General features: G+C 44.0%; 1 protein-coding gene across 2 annotated transcripts in view; it reads left to right on the top strand.

Moving 5' to 3' along the window:
* Window positions 1-21,734, top strand: part of FGF19 (fibroblast growth factor 19) — a 69,994-nt gene that overhangs the window by 22,738 nt on the left and 25,522 nt on the right. The window contains exons 1-2 of one of the 2 annotated variants that reach the window (XM_056527580.1): window positions 3,662-3,810; window positions 4,244-4,338. The gene's annotated coding sequence lies outside the window, so the exon portion shown is untranslated. Of the gene's footprint in view, window positions 1-3,661; window positions 3,811-4,243; window positions 4,339-21,734 lie in introns of those variants that run through there. The other variant, XM_056527579.1, reaches the window with a different exon arrangement.

Below are 21,734 nucleotides of genomic sequence, written 5' to 3'. Positions count from 1 at the left end.
AAATGCACGGGGATCATAAAGGGAAGCAGAAATGCACAGGGTCCATACAGGGAAGCAGAAATGCACGGGGATCATTCAGGGAAGCAGAGATGCACGGGGTTCATACAGTGGAGCAGAAATGCACGGGGTTCATACAGGGAAGCAGAGATGCACGGGGATCATACAGGGAAGCAGAAATGCACGGGGATCATTCAGGGAAGCAGAGATGCACGGGGATCATAAAGGGAAGCAGAAATGCACGGGGATCATTCAGGGAAGCAGAGATTCACAGGGTTCATACAGGGAAGCAGAAATCCACGGGGTTCATACAAGGAAGCAGAAATCCACGGGGTTCATACAGGGAAGCAGAAATGCACGAGGCTCATACAGGGAAGTAGAGATACACGGGGTTCATACAGGGAAGCAGAGATGCAGGGGGTCTATACAGGGAAACAGAAATGCACGGGGTTCATACAGGGAAGCAGAAATGCACGGGGTCATACAGGGAAGCAGAAATGCACGGGGTTCATACAGGGAAGCTGAAATGCACGGGGTTCATACAGGGAAGCAGAAATGCACGGGGTTCATACAGGGAAGCTGAAATGCACGGGGTTCATACAGGGAAGCAGAAATGCACGGGGTTCATACAGGCGAGCAGAAATGCACGGGGTTCATACAAGGAAGTAGAGATACACGGGGTTCATACAGGGAAACAGAAATGCACGGGGTTCATACAGGGGAGCAGAAATGCACGGGGTTCATACAGAGGCCTTCATGTCAGCGTTCATTGCACAGCAGCTTTGAGAGAAAATCATGTCAGGAGGGACGTACAGGAGAAATAACACTGTAGCATGTACAGCTTCATCCAGGGGAAATTGAGAAGGAGGGGAAAACGTATTTTGGCGGCGGCTGCCAATTAGATGAAATCATTAACCTGTCTAGGACCAAGGGCGTATCTGTACGCCCTCAGCGTTTCCGTTCACCACCAGTAACCAGGTGGTGAGCGGAACGGGATGCCTGCTGAAATCATTCAGCAGGCATCCCGTGCCAATGCCTGGGGGCTACCCCATGTTGGTCAATTCAGACCGGAGATTTGCGGCCATTCCAGGTCATATGGGTCTCCGGTGACCTGGTAAATAAGGGTGTTTGGGGCTGTCCAAGACAGCTTCGATCACCCTGAAGTGATAGGAGTGAGGTGGCAGGGGTGCAACTGAAAACTCAGGCCATGTTCACACGAGAGAATTTCTGTGCGCAATCTGTCGGAAAAATTCAGCTCAGACATTCCGTGGCAGCTGAGTCCCATTGTTTTCAATGGGATTCTGCTGCACAGGACAGCACTTCGGCAGCAGATGTTTCCACCACGGAAATTCCGATTCCGGTTTCCCCCAAAAGAATGAACATGGGGACTCTTTTTGCGGAATCCGCTCAAAAATGCGTTGCTTTCTATGGTGGCGGCGCATTAGTGAGCAGTCCTAGTGCCTGCAGAACATGCAAATTTGCGGCATGTCCGCACATGTTTTCTGGGCACAAATTTACAGCGATGTAAACAAAGCGCAGGCTACAGGTGCCAGCAGAAATGTGACTTTTCCATAGACGGCAAAACATTTCCAAGAGGATTCTGCAGAAATTATTAACATGTTGGGCAGGAATTGGAATTTCGGCACAATCCAGCTGAAAACAATGGGACGTTGCTGCGACGGAATTTCCAAACTGAATTTGTCAGCCGTATTCCGCTCGGGAATTCCGCCATGTGAACATAGCTTTAGGCTATGTTCACATGGCGGAATTCTGAGGAAATATTAAGCTCGGAATATCCACGGCACCAGGGGTCAAGTCCTGGGAAAATTGATTTCCACTCAAGGGCTGGTCCTACTAATGGGAATGGTGTTCCTGCTTTGAAAAAAGTGCAGGAACTATGTTCCCACGCGTTCCTGCAGGACTTAACCCCTGTGCAGCACCAGAGTCCCCATGAATTCAATGGGGTTCTGCTGCACTGCACACACGGTAGAATTTCCGTAGCAAATGTTTCCGATTCCGCTGGCCACAGAAAGAATAAACCTATTCAACGTTCCTGCGGATTCCGATGGAAAATGCATTGCCGTCTATGGAGACGGTGCATTTCCGAACGGTCTTAGTGCCGATCAATTAGGTAAATGTGCTGAATGTCCTCACATTTTCGGCAGTGTGAACATGGCCTTACTGTGAGATTTCCCCATCGATTACATCTGATCGCTGCGATTACAAGCAGGGGAACACTTTATGATAAACTTATTGTTAAAGGACCCTTCTAATGGTCCCCCGCCGTTTTACTGGTGGATGAAGAGTCATTGATACTTAACATAGAGTTATACATGGAAACATAGAGGGAGATTCATCAAAACCTGTGCAGAGGAAAACTTGCCCAGTTACCCATAGCAACCAATCAGATCGCTTCTTTCATTTTTACCAAGGCCTCTGCAAAATGAAAGAAGCAATCTGATTGGTTGCTATGGGCAACTGAGTAAGTTTTCCTCTGCACAGGTTTTGATAAATCTCCCCCATAGAACCCAATAAAAATTCCCATATATGACTAACCTAATAAATAAAACACAGACAACAAATGTGGATGTTAAAGGGGTACTCAGCGTTTGAAACAAACTGTTCCGAACGCTGGAGCCGGTGTCGGGAGCGCGTGACATTATAGCCCCGCCCCCTTATGATGTCACATCCCGCACCCTCAATGCAAGTCTATGGGAGGGGGCGTGACACATGTTACTTATATGTCAACAACAAACATAGGATAGGTGATTTAACCCTTACTCACCCCCATTTGCCAGGAGCGGGGAAATATATGTTACTGCATAACTTCCAAACAGCTGGAGATATTTCGATAATACTTGGTCACATGTTACTTATATGTCCACTTAAAAGATAGGATAGTTAATTTAACCCTTAACTACCCACATTTGTGAGGGTCGGGGTTTTTGTTTAAAGTCTCATGCAAATCAATGGGAAATGTATGTTCCCACATAACTTCCATACGGCTGGAGATATTTCAATACCTGGTACACATATTACGGGTCGGGATATGAGGAGGAAGGGATAGGAGGTTGGGATAGAAGGACTGGATAGGAGGATGGGATAGGAGGACGGGATAGGAGGTCAGGATAGGAGGACGGGATAGAAGGACAGGATAGGAGGTCGGGATAGAAGGACTGGATAGAAGGTCGAGATAGGAGGATGGGAATAGGAGAACGGGATAGGAGGACGGGATAGGAGGTCGGGATAGGAGGTCGGGATAGGAGGACGGGATAGGAGGTCGGGATAGGAGGACGGGATAGGAGGTCGGGATAGGAGGTCGGGATAGGAGGTCGGGAGAGGAGGACGGGATAGGAGGTCAGAATATGAGGACGGGATATGAGGACGGGATATGAGGTCGAGATATGATGACGGGATAGGAGGTCGGGATATGAGGACAGGATATGGGGTTGGGATATGACAACAATATATGAGGACGGGATATGAAGTCAAAAGCTTCCTCCTTTGTTTATTTTCCTCCCCAACAAGGATCAGAAAGGAAAAACCGGGCAACGCCGGGTACTCAGCTAGTATAAAATAAAGGAAATAATACACAAGCATAAGCGGTAAAACAATAAATAAATACGTCGACTCGAGAAGATGAGCGACTAACCCTACAGATAAAACATCAAACATCGCTACAAAGAAAGGGACCTAAAATGAAATATAAAAAACAGAGGGTGGTGATTGTTCAACGATGACTGACAGCGCAAGAACCGCTAACAGCAAGGAGCCAATCAGAGTAAAGCCTAGGTAACCGTCAAACACGAGCAGGTATATGACCATACAAGGAAAATATGAATATTATTATAAAGTGCACGAGCGCTGGTATCTAATGGAACACCAAATCCCCTATCTGCACATATCCCCGTACACTGTGCTACTGATATAAACCGTATAGTACTAAAGAGAAATAGTCTGCGCTGATAGGGTTGTAAACAGGGTTGTAAACAACCCTATCAGCGCTGACTATTTCTCTTTAGTACTATACAAAAATATGAATATTGTAAATACGGTATATATAACTCATACATATATACATACCAATGCATGAAAATGGAGCTAATCCAAACACTGAACCCATAATAAGGGTTAATGTTTCCATGTTCCCCCATTTTCATGTATTGGGGTCCATACAGGACCTAATATGCATTATTTTACCTTTTTACATACCTGCTTTACTGACTTTTTTATTGATCTTCTTTAGCTGTTGCTTTGCGCTCATCCTGCTGCCTGAGCCAGTCTCGTGACAGCGAGGTCTCGGCAGTGCAGGTGTCTACAGGACATCAAAGACTTCTACAGGTATTTTTGAGGCGCTTTGAAAGTGTAGCAGGTAAATCGTAAGAAATTAACAGCTGGATGGATGAGATTGTATCACAAAGCCGCGTTTCATGTCATAATCTGCTGTCGCTTAGAAGCCTCTGTGGCGCTATTATTATTATTATTTTTAAGATGTTCCCTTACATTGTACATAAAAAGCTCACGGAGAACAGACAGTATACAGAGATACTCTGTGCTAACACCAATATACAAAAAAAGACGATGACTAAAGCCTGACAGAGCAGAAACATGTTGGGGGGTTCATTAAATCAGTCATTTGTTTTCACCGGCTTTCTATTTGTTTATCTGAAATAAAAGCAACGTTTTACCGACCAAGTGTTCCGTTCTCCTAAAGAAAAAAGACAGAAGCTTACGCATGAGCTGCATTAGTCTATAATCTACCCATTTCTCAGCAAGGATTTAAAGGGGTTATCCAGGAAAAAAACTTTTTTATATATATATATATATATATATATATATATATATATATATATATATCTCAAGTCGCTCCAGAAAGTTAAACAGATTTGTAAATTACTTCTATTAAAAAATCTTAATACTTTCAGTACTTATGAGCTGCTGAAGTTGAGTTGTTCTTTTCTGTCTATGTGCTCTATGATGACACGTGTCTCGGGCCCCGCCCAGTTTAGAAGCGGTTTGCTATGGGGATTTGCTTCTAAACTGGGCGGTTCCCGAGACACGTGTCATCAGAGAGCACTTAGACAGAAAAGAACAACCTTAACTTCAGAGGCTCATAAGTACTGAAAGGATTAAGATTTTTTAATAGAAGTAATTTACAAATCTGTTTAACTTACTGGAGCCAGTTGATATATATAAAAAAGTATTTTCCTGGATAACCCATTTAACTTATAGGGGGCAAGCAACTGCAGGGCAAAAACTATGTATATGGGGGTCCTATATACAGGGGACAAACTATCTACAGTGGGGGTCCTACCTCAGGGGGCAAACTACCTACACAGGATCCGACTGGGTGCAAACTACCTATAGGGGATTCTAGATAAAGGGGGCAAACTATCTACAGGGGGTTCTACATACAGGGAGCAAACTACCTACGGGAGGGGGTGGGGGGACAGCTATGGAGGACAGCTACCTACAAGGGGATCTGACTCCTATATAGAGGGTGCAAGCTATCTACAGGATACCTACAGGATAAGTAGGTTAGTGTTAGGGTTATACTAGCTGTGCAAAATATGACTGGGAAAATAGTTTTTAAAAAAAGCACGTTTAGACAACCACGTCTCAGAAACTAAAAAAACACTCTGTTCCTTCATCCTGAAAAGCCATTCACCCCCAATTATGTCTTTTTGTAAATGTCCCCTAAAATGTATTTTTATATGTATTTTTTTTCTAAGTAAATTCCACTGAAGTATGCATTTTTCTTTCTTTTTTTTTTAAAACAGCGCCACACCTGTCTACGGGTTGTGTATGGTATTGCAATTAACCCCCATTCAAGTCAATGTGGATGGACTGCAATACCAGACAGCCTATGGACAGGTGTTAAAGGGGTACTACCGTGGAAATTTTTTTTTTTTTTTTTAATCAACTGGTGACTGGTGGCAGAAAGTTAAACAGATTTGTAAATAACTTCTATTAAAAAATCTTAATCCTTTCAGTACTTTTTAGGGGCTGTATACTAAAGAGAAATCCAAAAAAGAAACGTATTTCCTGTGATGTGCTGACCACAGTGCTCTCTGCTGACCTCTGCTGTCCATTTTTGGAACTGGAGAAAATCCCCATGGCAAACATATGCTTCTCTGGACAGTTCCTAAAATGGACAGGAGAGGTCGCACTGTGGTCAGGACATCACAGGAAATGCATTTCTTTTTGGATTTCTCTTTAGTATACAGCCCCTAAAAAGTACTGGAAGGATTAAGATTTTTTAAGTGCTTCGTCTTGCAGGCAGTCTTAATCTGGCCCTGCACCCATCTAATTTCTAATTACCAGCAATGTGTCACTGATAGATCCAGCCGTATCCCATGATGCTCGCTCATTTCACAGTGTGCTAGAACCATCCTCCGGCTCCTTGACTCCTTGGTACAGCTATGCAAATCCAGCTCATCTTACAAGGCAGTGCTAAGTGCATGGTCTCTTGTTCTCAGGTGACGGGAAGTCTCTTAGGATCGTCTTTAAGACATTCTTCCTCGTCCCTCTCTATGTTTTACTGTTATAATGCAGGAAGCGATCTGTCTGTGAGATCAGAATATCGACCAGGGCAACATTTACAATAACACCATATACTATTCACATATCTATCTATAAATCTATAGTGCATCTGCTCTTTTTAGTCTCCAGTATGGCACGTCTGGTGCCCCATGGCTTGTGTGCCCAAGCTGCTCAATATAGCAGTTTACTTTTATCCCTAAAGAGGTCGTTCAGTATACAGTATCTCCTATAAGTGACTCCACCCCTCACATTATATACAGTATATCCCATAAGTGACTCCACCCCTCACATTATATACAGTATCTCCTATAAGTGACTCCACCCCTCACATTATATATACAGTATATCCCATAAGTGACTCCACCCCTCACATTATATATACAGTATATACCATAAGAGAGTCCACCCCTCACATTATATATACAGTATCTCCCATAAGTGACTCCACCCCTCACATTATATATACAGTATATACCATAAGAGAGTCCACCCCTCACATTATATATACAGTATCTCCCATAAGTGAGTCCACCCCTCACATTATATATACAGTATCTCCCATAAGTGACTCCACCCCTCACATTATATATATACAGTATCTCCTATAAGTGACTCCACCCCTCACATTATATATACAATATCTCCCATAAGTGACTCCACCCCTCACATTATATATACAGTATCTCCCATAAGTGAGTCCACCCCTCACATTATATACAGTATATCCCATAAGTGACTCCACCCCTCACATTATATATAGTATCTCCCATAAGTGACTCCACCCCTCACATTATATACAGTATATCCCATAAGTGAGTCCACCCCTCACATTATATACAGTATATCCCATAAGTGACTCCACCCCTCACATTATATATAGTATCTCCCATAAGTGAGTCCACCCCTCACATTATATACAGTATATCCCATAAGTGACTCCACCCCTCACATTATATATACAGTATCTCCCATAAGTGAGTCCACCCCTCACATTATATACAGTATATCCCATAAGTGACTCCACCCCTCACATTATATATAGTATCTCCCATAAGTGACTCCACCCCTCACATTATATACAGTATATCCCATAAGTGACTCCACCCCTCACATTATATATACAGTATCTCCCATAAGTGAGTCCACCCCTCACATTATAAATACAGTATCTCCCATAAGTGAGTCCACCCCTCACATTATATACAGTATATCCCATAAGTGACTCCACCCCTCACATTATATATACAGTATCTCCCATAAGTGAGTCCACCCCTCACATTATATACAGTATATCCCATAAGTGACTCCACCCCTCACATTATATACAGTATCTCCCATAAGTGAGTCCACCCCTCACATTATATACAGTATATCCCATAAGTGACTCCACCCCTCACATTATATATAGTATCTCCCATAAGTGACTCCACCCCTCACATTATAAATACAGTATCTCCCATAAGTGAGTCCACCCCTCACATTATATATATAGTATCTCCCATAAGTGAGTCCACCCCTCACATTATATACAGTATATCCCATAAGTGACTCCACCCCTCACATAATATATACAGTATCTCCCATAAGTGAGTCCACTCCTCACATTACATACAGTATCTCCCATAAGTGAGTCCACTCCTCACATTACATACAGTATCTCCCATAAGTGACTCCACCCCTCACATTATATATACAGTATATCCCATAAGTGATTCCACCCCTCACATTATATACAGTATATCCTATAAGTGAGTCCACTCCTCACATTATATACAGTATATCCCATAAGTGAGTCCACCCCTCACATTATATATACAGTATCTCCTATAAGTGACTCCACCCCTCACATTATATACAGTATATCCTATAAGTGAGTCCACTCCTCACATTATATACAGTATCTCCCATAAGTGAGTCCACCCCTCACATTATATATACAGTATATCCCATAAGTGATTCCACCCCTCACATTATATACAGTATATCCTATAAGTGAGTCCACTCCTCACATTATATACAGTATATCCCATAAGTGAGTCCACCCCTCACATTATATATACAGTATCTCCTATAAGTGACTCCACCCCTCACATTATATACAGTATCTCCTATAAGTGACTCCACCCCTCACATTATATATACAGTATCTCCTATAAGTGACTCCACCCCTCACATTATATACAGTATCTCCTATAAGTGAGTCCACCCCTCACATTATATATACAGTATATCCCATAAGTGAGTCCACCCCTCACATTATATATACAGTATATACCATAAGAGAGTCCACCCCTCACATTATATATACAGTATATCCCATAAGTGACTCCACCCCTCACATTATATATACAGTATCTCCCATAAGTGAGTCCACCCCTCACATTATATACAGTATATCCCATAAGTGACTCCACCCCTCACATTATATATAGTATCTCCCATAAGTGACTCCACCCCTCACATTATATATATACAGTATATCCCATAAGTGAGTCCACCCCTCACATTATATATACAGTATATCCCATAAGAGAGTCCACCCCTCACATTATATATACAGTATCTCCCATAAGTGACTCCACCCCTCACATTATATATACAGTATCTCCCATAAGTGAGTCCACCCCTCACATTATATATATAGTATCTCCCATAAGTGAGTCCACCCCTCACATTACATACAGTATATCCCATAAGTGAGTCCACCCCTCACATTATATATACAGTATCTCCCATAAGTGAGTCCACCCCTCACATTATATACAGTATCTCCCATAAGTGAGTCCACCCCTCACATTATATATACAGTATATACCATAAGTGAGTCCATCCCTCACATTATATATACAGTATATCCCATAAGTGACTCCACCCCTCACATTATATATAGTATCTCCCATAAGTGACTCCACCCCTCACATTATATACAGTATCTCCCATAGGTGAGTCCACCCCTCACATTATATACAGTATATCCCATAAGTGACTCCACCCCTCACATTATATATAGTATCTCCCATAAGTGACTCCACCCCTCACATTATATACAGTATCTCCCATAGGTGAGTCCACCCCTCACATTATATATATACAGTATATCCCATAAGTGAGTCCACCCCTCACATTATATATACAGTATCTCCCATAAGTGAGTCCACCCCTCACATTATAAATACAGTATCTCCCATAAGTGAGTCCACCCCTCACATTATATATATAGTATATCCCATAAGTGAGTCCACCCCTCACATTATATATACAGTATCTCCCATAAGTGAGTCCACCCCTCACATTATAAATACAGTATCTCCCATAAGTGAGTCCACCCCTCACATTATATATATAGTATATCCCATAAGTGAGTCCACCCCTCACATTATATATATAGTATATCCCATAAGTGAGTCCACCCCTCACATTACATACAGTATCTCCCATAAGTGAGTCCACCCCTCACATTATATACAGTATATCCTATAAGTGAGTCCACCCCTCACATTATATATACAGTATCTCCCATAAGTGACTCCACCCCTCACATTACATACAGTATATCCCATAAGTGAGTCCACCCCTCACATTATATATACAGTATATCCCATAAGTGAGTCCACCCCTCACATTATATACAGTATATCCTATAAGTGAGTCCACTCCTCACATTATATACAGTATATCCCATAAGTGAGTCCACCCCTCACATTATATATACAGTATATCCCATAAGTGATTCCACCCCTCACATTATATACAGTATCTCCCATAAGTGAGTCCACCCCTCACATTATATACAGTATATCCTATAAGTGAGTCCACCCCTCACATTATATATACAGTATATCCCATAAGTGATTCCACCCCTCACATTATATATACAGTATATCCCATAAGTGAGTCCACCCCTCACATTATATACAGTATATCCTATAAGTGAGTCCACTCCTCACATTATATACAGTATATCCCATAAGTGACTCCACCCCTCACATTATATATACAGTATCTCCCATAAGTGAGTCCACCCCTCACATTATATATACAGTATATCCCATAAGTGAGTCCACCCCTCACATTATATATACAGTATATCCCATAAGTGATTCCACCCCTCACATTATATACAGTATCTCCCATAAGTGAGTCCACCCCTCACATTATATACAGTATATCCTATAAGTGAGTCCACCCCTCACATTATATATACAGTATCTCCTATAAGTGACTCCACCCCTCACATTATATACAGTATCTCCTATAAGTGACTCCACCCCTCACATTATATATACAGTATCTCCTATAAGTGACTCCACCCCTCACATTATATACAGTATCTCCTATAAGTGAGTCCACCCCTCACATTATATATACAGTATCTCCTATAAGTGACTCCACCCCTCACATTATATACAGTATCTCCTATAAGTGACTCCACCCCTCACATTATATATACAGTATCTCCTATAAGTGACTCCACCCCTCACATTATATACAGTATCTCCTATAAGTGAGTCCATCCCTCACATTATATATACAGTATATCCCATAAGTGAGTCCACCCCTCACATTATATATACAGTATATACCATAAGAGAGTCCACCCCTCACATTATATATACAGTATATCCCATAAGTGACTCCAGCCCTCACATTATATATACAGTATATCCCATAAGTGAGTCCACCCCTCACATTATATATACAGTATCTCCCATAAGTGACTCCACCCCTCACATTATATATATACAGTATCTCCCATAAGTGAGTCCACCCCTCACATTATATATACAGTATCTCCCATAAGTGAGTCCACCCCTCACATTATATACAGTATATCCCATAAGTGACTCCACCCCTCACATTATATACAGTATCTCCCATAAGTGAGTCCACCCCTCACATTATATACAGTATATCCTATAAGTGAGTCCACTCCTCACATTATATACAGTATATCCCATAAGTGAGTCCACCCCTCACATTACATACAGTATCTCCCATAAGTGAGTCCACCCCTCACATTATATACAGTATATCCTATAAGTGAGTCCACTCCTCACATTATATACAGTATATCCCATAAGTGAGTCCACCCCTCACATTATATACAGTATCTCCCATAAGTGAGTCCACCCCTCAAATTATATACAGTATCTCCCATAAGTGAGTCCACCCCTCACATTATATATACAGTATATCCCATAAGTGACTCCACCCCTCACATTATATATACAGTATATCCCATAAGAGAGTCCACCCCTCACATTATATATACAGTATATCCCATAAGTGATTCCACCCCTCACATTATATATACAGTATATCCCATAAGTGAGTCCACCCCTCACATTATATATACAGTATATCCCATAAGTGAGTCCACCCCTCACATTATATATACAGTATCTCCCATAAGTGATTCCACCCCTCACATTATATATACAGTATATCCCATAAGTGAGTCCACCCCTCACATTATATATACAGTATAGCCCATAAGTGAGTCCACCCCTCACATTATATATACAGTATATCCCATAAGTGAGTCCACCACTCACATTATATATACAGTATATCCCATAAGTGAGTCCACCCCTCACATTATATACAGTATATCCCATAAGTGACTCCACCCCTCACATTATATATACAGTATATCCCATAAGTGAGTCCACCCCTCACATTATATACAGTATATCCCATAAGTGACTCCACCCCTCACATTATATATACAGTATCTCCCATAAGTGACTCCACCCCTCACATTATATATACAGTATCTCCCAAAGTGACTCCACCCCTCACATTATATACAGTATATCCCATAAGTGACTCCACCCCTCACATTATATATACAGTATATCCCATAAGTGACTCCACCACTCACATTATATATATAGTATCTCCCAAAGTGAGTCCACCCCTCACATTATATATACAGTATATCCCATAAGTGAGTCCACCCCTCACATTATATATACAGTATATCCCATAAGTGACTCCACCCCTCACATTATATATACAGTATATCCCATAAGTGAGTCCACCCCTCACATTATATACAGTATATCCCATAAGTGACTCCACCCCTCACATTATATATACAGTATCTCCCATAAGTGACTCCACCCCTCACATTATATATATAGTATCTCCCAAAGTGACTCCACCCCTCACATTATATACAGTATATCCCATAAGTGACTCCACCCCTCACATTATATATACAGTATATCCCATAAGTGACTCCACCCCTGACATTATATATACAGTATCTCCCATAAGTGAGTCCACCCCTCTCATTATATACAGTATCTGCCATAAGTGAGTCCACCCCTCACATTATATATACAGTATATCCCATAAGTGAGTCCACCCCTCACATTATATATACAGTATATCCCATAAGTGACTCCACCCCTCACATTATATACAGTATATCCCATAAGTGAGTCCACCCCTCACATTATATATACAGTATCTCCCATAAGTGAGTCCACCCCTCACATTATATATACAGTATATCCCATAAGTGACTCCATCCCTCACATTATATACAGTATCTGCCATAAGTGAGTCCACCCCTCACATTATATATACAGTATCTCCCATAAGTGAGTCCACCCCTCACATTATATATACAGTATCTCCCATAAGTGACTCCACCCCTCACATTATATATACAGTATATCCCATAAGTGATTCCACCCCTCACATTATATATACAGTATATCCCATAAGTGACTCCACCCCTCACATTATATATACAGTATCTCCTATAAGTGAGTCCACCCCTCACATTATATATACAGTATCTCCCATAAGTGACTCCACCCCTCACATTATATATACAGTATATCCCATAAGTGATTCCACCCCTCACATTATATATACAGTATATCCCATAAGTGACTCCACCCCTCACATTATATATACAGTATATCCCATAAGTGACTCCACCCCTCACATTATATATACAGTATATCCCATAAGTGATTCCACCCCTCACATTATATATACAGTATATCCCATAAGTGATTCCACCCCTCACATTATATATACAGTATCTCCTATAAGTGAGTCCACCCCTCACATTATATACAATATCTTTGTATTTCTCCCTGGACTTGACCTCACTGTTCCTCAGCAGCAACTACACAAGAGACTGAACTAGCTCCTCCCAGGGTTTATATGGGGGAGACTCTGGAGGGGTCCCATAGGTCACCCTATTAGTCACGTGATCACTGGTACCTTCCTTAGTTACAACACATGGCAACAGTAGTTAAAGGCACATAACAGTATTTATACATTACAATAGACAATATAAGATATAATTAACCATTTAACAATTACAAGGGGAGAGGAGACTTAGGGGATAACGAAATAGAGTCCGCCTGACAGGGCAGCAAGGATACAGGGGTGCAACTCCTGTACTGGGCCACCACAAACTCCGTCTCTTAACAACAGACGTCCTCGGCACCCAGTCCGGGAGGGCGGATGAATATAAGGTGGCCACAGAGGCCATGAGTTAGCAACAAGCAGTTCCTGGGGCATTGCACCAATGTCCTTCACAGGGCTGATGAACTGATGAACTGGGGCAGAGTTCACGTGGCACTGCAATTAACGTCCTTACATGCTCCATTTGTTTTTTAGGGTTTGACAACTGGGACAAAATGTAGGGATGTGGAATTCCTATCGTCTGACCCCCGGGACATGCAGTTCCGGGCGCCGGGCAGGTGAATTTTTCCGGCACTTAGCCCTTAGGGCCGGACCTGAAAAGCGCTGCGGCGCTCTGCAGTCTGTATGGAGCGGGCTCCCGGCTCATGCCCGCTCCGTACTCTGCAACCCCCGGCTGTGGAAACTAGCGTCCTCTGAAGAAGAGCAGGGGGAGGGGAGATGAGAAGCTGTGTAATCCTATCTCCCCTGCTCTGCCTTCTTGCTCCCCTTGCAGACCTGCATCCTCTGCCTTCGCTCCCCCCAGCTCTGGCTTCGGAGAGCTGAGGGGAGGCGCGGTTGCACGTCTGCACGGGGCGCAAGTTTCACACCGCCGCTAATAGCCAGCATGCGGCGCTCAGAGGGGTGTATGGAGCGGGCTCCGGACTCGTGCCAGTTCCATACTCTGCAGCCCCCGGCTGTTTTCAGTAGCCGGGGGCCACCGCTAATAGTATGCTCCCTGGTGGGCTAGTGGGGTGGATTGCCCCCCCCCCACCCCCACCCCCGCAGCGTGATTGCAGGGGGGCGATCCACTATAGAGGTAGCCGGAGGGCTTACCTCTGTTCCCTGGTGTCCGTGGCTCTGTCATTGATAGAGCCTGGCTGGACTAGGCTCTATCATTGGAGCAAAGAGCACACAGATCAATTGAGTTCAATAGAACTCTATTCATCTGTATGAGGAATCTAATGATTCCTCCTAAAAGTCTAATAAAGTGTAAAAAAAAAAAAAAAAAAGTTTTAATAAAAGTTTAAAACACACATTGACCCCTTTCATGTTAAAAGTTCAAATCGCCCCCTTTTCCTATGTAAAAACATGCAAACATAATAAAAATAAACATATTTGGTATCACTTCGTGCGTAATTGTATGACCTATTAAAATATAACATTATGTATCCCAATATCTAAATGACGTAAATGTAACAAAAAATACCAAACCCCAGAATTGCAATTTTTATAATATAACAGAAAAAAAGTTAAAAAGTGATTAAAAAGTCAGATCAATACCAGATAGTCAGATAGCGGAGCTCACGGTACGCAACATCTATTTGCGCCCCCCTGCCAACGGGGCTGCTAAGGGAGACATATCAACCTGTGCCCCCTTCTACTCATTGGGGCACATGAGGAACACAAGGCTGCGACTTATCTATTACAACAGATCAAGCCAGAAGCAGCGGTGAGAGATACTCTGCATCATCCATACATCAACTTTTTTATAAATTTTTATTCATTTTTTTATTGACTTTATGTTACAATCATTTTGCCACAAATCCAAACACCTTTCACGGAATTATTTTATTTGTATTTTTATTTTATTTTTTATCTGCAGATTTATGGACTTATTTGAATATTACCGTATTTATCGGGGTATACCACGCACCGGCCTATAACACGCACCCTCATTTTACCACGGATATTTGGGTAAAAAAAGTTTTTTACCCAAATATCCATGAAAAAATGAGGGTGCGTGTGTGCGCGTGTATACCCCGATATACCCCCAGGAAAGGCAGGGGGAGAGAGGCCGTCGCTGCCCGCTTCTCTCCCCCTGCCTTTCCTGGGGTCTAGAGCGCTGCTGTCGGCCCTTTTCACCCCCTGGTTATCGGCGCCGCTGCCCGTTCTGTCCCCCTGACTATCGGTGCCGGCGCCGATAGCCAGGGAGAGAGAAGCGGCGCCGACAGCCAGGGGGAGAGAAGGGGCAGCGGCACCCATTGCCGGCGCCGCTGCCCCGTTGCCTCCCCCCATCCCCGGTGGCATAATTACCTGAGTCCGGTCCGCGCTGCTCCGCTGCTCCAGGCCTCCGTCGTGCGTCCCCGGCGTCATTGCTATGCGCTGAACGGCGCGGCGCTCTGACGTCATGCGCCGCGCCGTGCAATGACGCCGGGGACGCACGACGGAGGCCTGGAGCAGCGGAGCAGCGCGGACCGGACTCAGGTAATTATGCCACCGGGGATGGGGGGAGGCAACGGGGCAGCGGCGCCGGCAATGGGTGCCGCTGCCCCTTCTCTCCCCCTGGCTGTCGGCGCCGCTTCTCTCTCCCTGGCTATCGGCGCCGGCACCGATAGTCAGGGGGACAGAACGGGCAGCGGCGCCGATAACCAGGGGGTGAAAAGGGCCGACAGCAGCGCTCTAGACCCCAGGAAAGGCAGGGGGAGAGAAGCGGGCAGCGACGGCCTCTCTCCCCCTGCCTTTCCTGGGGGTGTATCGGCGTATAACACGCACACAGACTTTAGGCTAAAAATTTTAACCTAAAAAGTGCGTGTTATACGCCGATAAATACGGTAATTTATTCATATTTTTTACATTTTTGATATCTCACTAGGGCCCAGTGAGATTTTCACTAGATAAATGCCAGTGTAATGTGATATTTTGTTACTGTTTTATTTATTTATATATTACATTTTAAATTTTATAAATCTGAATTAAAAACAATTTTTGAATAAGCACTGTTATATCTATCTTTGCACACACCATTATGCACCATTGGTGAGGTCCTAGAGGCAAAAGCTATAGGTTTTCATTATTTTATATTATTGTTGCCGTTGGGGTCCGGCTTTAGCTTTAACTGCCTCGGTCCTTCTGTTGTGAGCTGCACCTTATTTTTAAGTTCATAATCACACTTGGCCTGGCGTAGACGGGTTGGTACCTTTTTCGCCAGAAGGATTTCTTCACCTCCCCCTCTATTTCACAAGCGCCTCACAATAAACAGCTTTCTCTGATAAAGTCCTGTACACTTTCTGGCGCAATTTATTTTCGCATCTGCGTGAAAATTTTCGGCAATACTGGACACAGTTCAGACTGGGGGGGGGTTACGTTTTGCATAAGGCGCACACCCGTATCCTGTTCGTGAGTTGTGTCGAGGGTGTGATGAGGGCAGATGTTGCTACCCTAGGGGCAGATGGCATTTACCCTTCGTATTCATGATGCCAGGGCGTGGTTTAACCTCTTCACCATCCGAAGGTATACCACTGGATCCTGGGCTAGGCACAGGGCAAATAATGACTCCGACGCCAAGTTACGGAAAAATGGCAGCTTTACTGAGGTAGACAGGTGTAATTGTCTTAACAGGTCAGTTAGTTCCAAGAAGGTGACGAGTGACTTCAGAGACTCTAGGGCTCGCTGGGACTTATAGTGGACTTGGACAATTTGCTGTAGGCCCACGTTGACTTGGTACAGACTGATCTTGACTGACTTGACTAAACTGACTTCACCCCGTATATAGCTAACCAGGTTTTGACGTTCACCTGTGGGGTAGCGGATTAGTGGAAACGTGGCTGCGTGGTAGGCTTTAGGTCTCCTCAGGACACCAGACACTCTCTCAGGACTTGACCTCACTGTTCCTCAACAGCAACTACACAAGAGACTGAACTAGCTCCTCCCAGGGTTTTTATGGGGGAGACTCTGGAGGGGTCCCTTAGGTCACCCTATTTCTCACGTGATCGCTGGTACCTTCCTTAGTTACAACACATGTTAACACAGTAGTTAAAGGCACATAACAGTATTTATACATTACAATAGACAATATAAAATATAATTAACCATTTAACATATACAAGGGGAGAGGAGACTTAGGGGACACCGAAATAGAGTCCGTCTGACAGGGCAGCATGGGTACAGGGGTGCAACTCCTGTACTGGGCCACCACAACACGCTTTTCTTTTTACTTCTTACCTGGTTGCCACCGCACAGGCTTGACGCTATCTGAACCGAATAAATTTATCTTGGTCTCATCGGACCACAGTATATGTTCCAGTAATCCATGTCCTTAGTCTGCTTGTCTTCAGCAAACTGTTTGGGGGCTTTCTGGTGCTTTCTCTTTAGATATGCAGACCAATTTGATGCAGTGTGAGGCATATGGTCTGAACACTGACAGACTGACTCCTTCGACCCCTGCAGCAATGCTGGGAGCATTCAAACATCTTTTTCCTCAAAGACAATCTCTGGAAATGACACTGAGAATGTGCACTCAAATTCTTTGGTTGACCATGGCAAGGCCATGTTTTAAGTGGAACCGCTGTATGGTCTTGTTCACCTGGCTGCAGCTCATTTCAATGGTCCCAGCAATCTTTTTATTGCTTAGGCCATCTTTATGTAGAGAAACAATTCATTTTTCAGATCCTTAGAGAGTTCTTTGCCATGAGGTGCCATGTTAAACTTTTAGTGACCAAATTTAAGACACCTGCTTCTTATTCACGCTTGAAGTTATTGGGCCCAATTTGTACATTTCATCTTAGGAGTGTACCCACTTTTAATGCCAAGGTAATGGCTGTGTGTATAGTTATTTTGAGAGGACACCGCACTCTTAGAGGGGTACTCTGGCGCTAAGACATCTTAGCATCGGAGCATTGTGACGTCACGGCCCCGCCCCCGTGTGACATCACGCTCCGCCCCCTGAATGCAGGCCTATGTGACGCACGCTCCGCCCCCTCAATGCAAGCCTATGTGAGGGGGCGTGTTAGCTGTCACGCCCCCTCACATAGGCTTGCATTCAGGGGGCGGAGCGTGACATCACACAGGGGTGGGGCCGTGACATCACAATGTTCTGGCCCCCGTGATCGCCAGTAATCAGAGCGAACGTGCTCGGGGGACTGATTCTAACGGGGTGCTGCGTGCAAGATCACGGGGGTCCCCAGCGGTGGGACTCCCGCGATCAGGCATCTTATCCCCTATCCTTTGGATAGGAGATATGATGTCTTAGCGCCGGAGTACCCCTTTAAACAATGTTTAAACACAGGATATTTTAAGAGAACATTGCTTAGTTTTTTTATTTGAATTGTATTTTTTGTGCTTTTGTGCTTGGTGCATTTTTTTTTTTTTTTTTTACAACACTAGACATACTCCTTAGGATGCAGAGGGTGGGATATATGTTGTATTCAAGGACAAAAAACAAAAGCGCAATTTTCCCAGACTCGTAGGTCAAGTGACTGTGCACAAAGGAAGCTGGAGTTTTATGTGAAGTGATTCTAATGAGCTGCAAAACCCTGGAAAATTCTGGCGGAGAGGTAGCAACATTTACCATAAAGACCCCATCATACAAATGACATAGAAAACAAATGACCGGCAATGAAGTAACAAGAGATAAGATCAATGAGGGGCTCTAAAGCCGAGGACAAGTGAGCAGCGTGCTGTGAAATCCTCCAAGGAGTGCTTTCTCATGTAGCCTCTTGTTTAAAGACAAGCAGCTTCACTGGTGACTACATTGACCCTGACACTGAGCAGAGGAGTGGGGATGAATAGACAGGTCACGCCATTACACAGCTCTCAGAAGAACAGCAAACAAGGTTACGCATGCAGACAAATCCACTTATAGTTATGACGGTTAAGGGTTAAGAATGATCCCTCCAGATAAAACTAAAAGAGCCCCTTTCCCTTGCATAGCAGTAGAAAGCTGGAGCCCCCGTGCCGTCTTACACAAGCCCATGTATTACTTTTAAAACGGGTCTTCCTTTAATCCAGCATCTGATAATCCAGAAAGTTTTAAAATATAATTTTCAGCACCAAATTGCTATATTTTAAAAACTTAAAGGGGTACTCCGGCGCTAAGACATCTTATCCCCTATCCAAAGGATAAGGGATAAGATGTCTGATCGCGGGGGTCCCGTCGCTGGGGACCCCCGTGATCTTCCATGCCGCACCCCGTTAGAATCAGCCCCAGGAGCGTGCTTGCATTGACAGCTGTCACGCCACCTCCATAGGCTTGCATTGAGGGGGCGGAGCGTGACATCACACGGGGGCGGAGCCGTGACGTCACTATGCTCCGTCCCCGTGATCGCCAGTAATCAGACCCGGAGCGAGCACGCTCCAGGGACTGATTCTAACGGGGTGCATCATGGAAGATCACGGGGATCCCTGGCGATCAGGCATCTTATCCCCTATCCTTTGGATAGGGGATAAGATGTCTTATAGCCGGAGTACCACTTTAAAGGGGTACTCTGTTGGAAAAAAAAAAAATTTTTAAATCAACTGTTGCCAGAAAGTTAAACAGATTTGTAAATGACTTCTATTTAAAAGTCTTAATCCTTCCAGTACTAATCAGCTGCTGATTATTTTTGAATTTCCTTTCTGTCTGACTACAGTGCTCTCTGCTGACACCTCTGTCCGTATCAGGTATTGTCCAGAGCAGGATAAGTTTGCTATGGGGATTTGCTCCTGCTCTGGACAGTAACTGACATGGACAGAGGTGTCAGCAGAGAGCACTGTGGTCAGACAGAAAAGAAATTTAAAAAGAAAATAACTTCCTCTGGAGCATACAGCAGCTGATAAGTACTGGAAGGGTGAACATTTTTTAATGGAAACAATTTGCAAATTTGTATAACTTTCTGGTACCAGTGGATAAACAAAAAAAAAAATTTCCACCGAAGTACCCCTTTAAACACAAATCTATTGTATTTGGTATTCTTATCTGATAAAGTGATGGTGTGTAACTAGGATATGTCGCACTTTTATGACTGATGGGGGTCCCCCACCAATCCTGAGAAGCAAGGGGCTGCAGCACTAAATTAAAGGGGTACTCCACTGGCCAGCATTCAGAACATTCAGTTCCCAACGCTGTACACGCACTGCGGGTGTCGTCCCCCTCATGATGTCATGCTGCGCCCCCTCAATGCAAGTCAAATAGACTTGCATTCGGGGGGCAGGGTGTGAAATCACAAGGGGGCGTGGGCCGACCCTCGCAGTGCGCGTAGCGTTCCGAACTGAATGTTCTGAACGCTGGCCAGTGGAGTACCCCTTTAAGGGGTAGTCTGGGGAACTCAACTTATCCTCTATGCACAGAATAGGGGACAAGTATATGATTGTGGGCGGTCCGACCTCTGGGAACCGCCATGGACTCCTCTATGGGGCCTGGCAACTTACCCGTCCTTGGAGCGTTTCAGCCTCTACCTTCTGAGATGAGCAGGAGTCCCATCTCAGCCTGATGATTGGTTGAATGGTCCATCTCTACTGCTTGTCTCCCCAACTCATGACTTATAACCCCCCGCCCCCTCTCCGGGATCAAACACTTATCCCCTATTTTGTGGATTCCCCGGACTACCTCTTTAAGCCCTGTGGTTCCCCTGTCTATCTCCGCACAGCGGCACCTGACTATCCCCGGTGTAAGTGAACTTTAGGACAACCCCATTGAAGTAAATGAGGGCCAACTGCAGTTCCCTGCACAGCCAGGTGGCCTGGAGAACTGTTGTGCAAAGAAAAAACTGTGAAGGGGACACAGTGGTAAATTAGGATAATGGGGGTCCCAGAGGTCAGACCCCACTGAACATAAAATTATGGAAAATTCAAGGGATTACATTACCTAGAACATGAAGAAGGCCCCATCTCTTCGTAGTTTCAAGATCTATACTTGCTGTCAACTGGGAACCTTTAGTGATCACTTCCAAATAATTTAGAGTTCTAATATGCACCAAACCCTGGACTATCTGCTTCCTACTTGACATGTACAGTGTCCTGTGGGCAATGGATTTTGAAGATCAAGCTAAAGTCTGCACTTCACT

This window comes from Hyla sarda, chromosome 6 (assembly GCF_029499605.1).
Source record: "Hyla sarda isolate aHylSar1 chromosome 6, aHylSar1.hap1, whole genome shotgun sequence".
Classification (NCBI taxonomy): Eukaryota; Metazoa; Chordata; class Amphibia; order Anura; family Hylidae; genus Hyla; species Hyla sarda.
The sequence above is the reverse complement of the archived record's forward strand: the minus strand, read 5'-3'. Positions and strand labels throughout refer to the sequence as shown.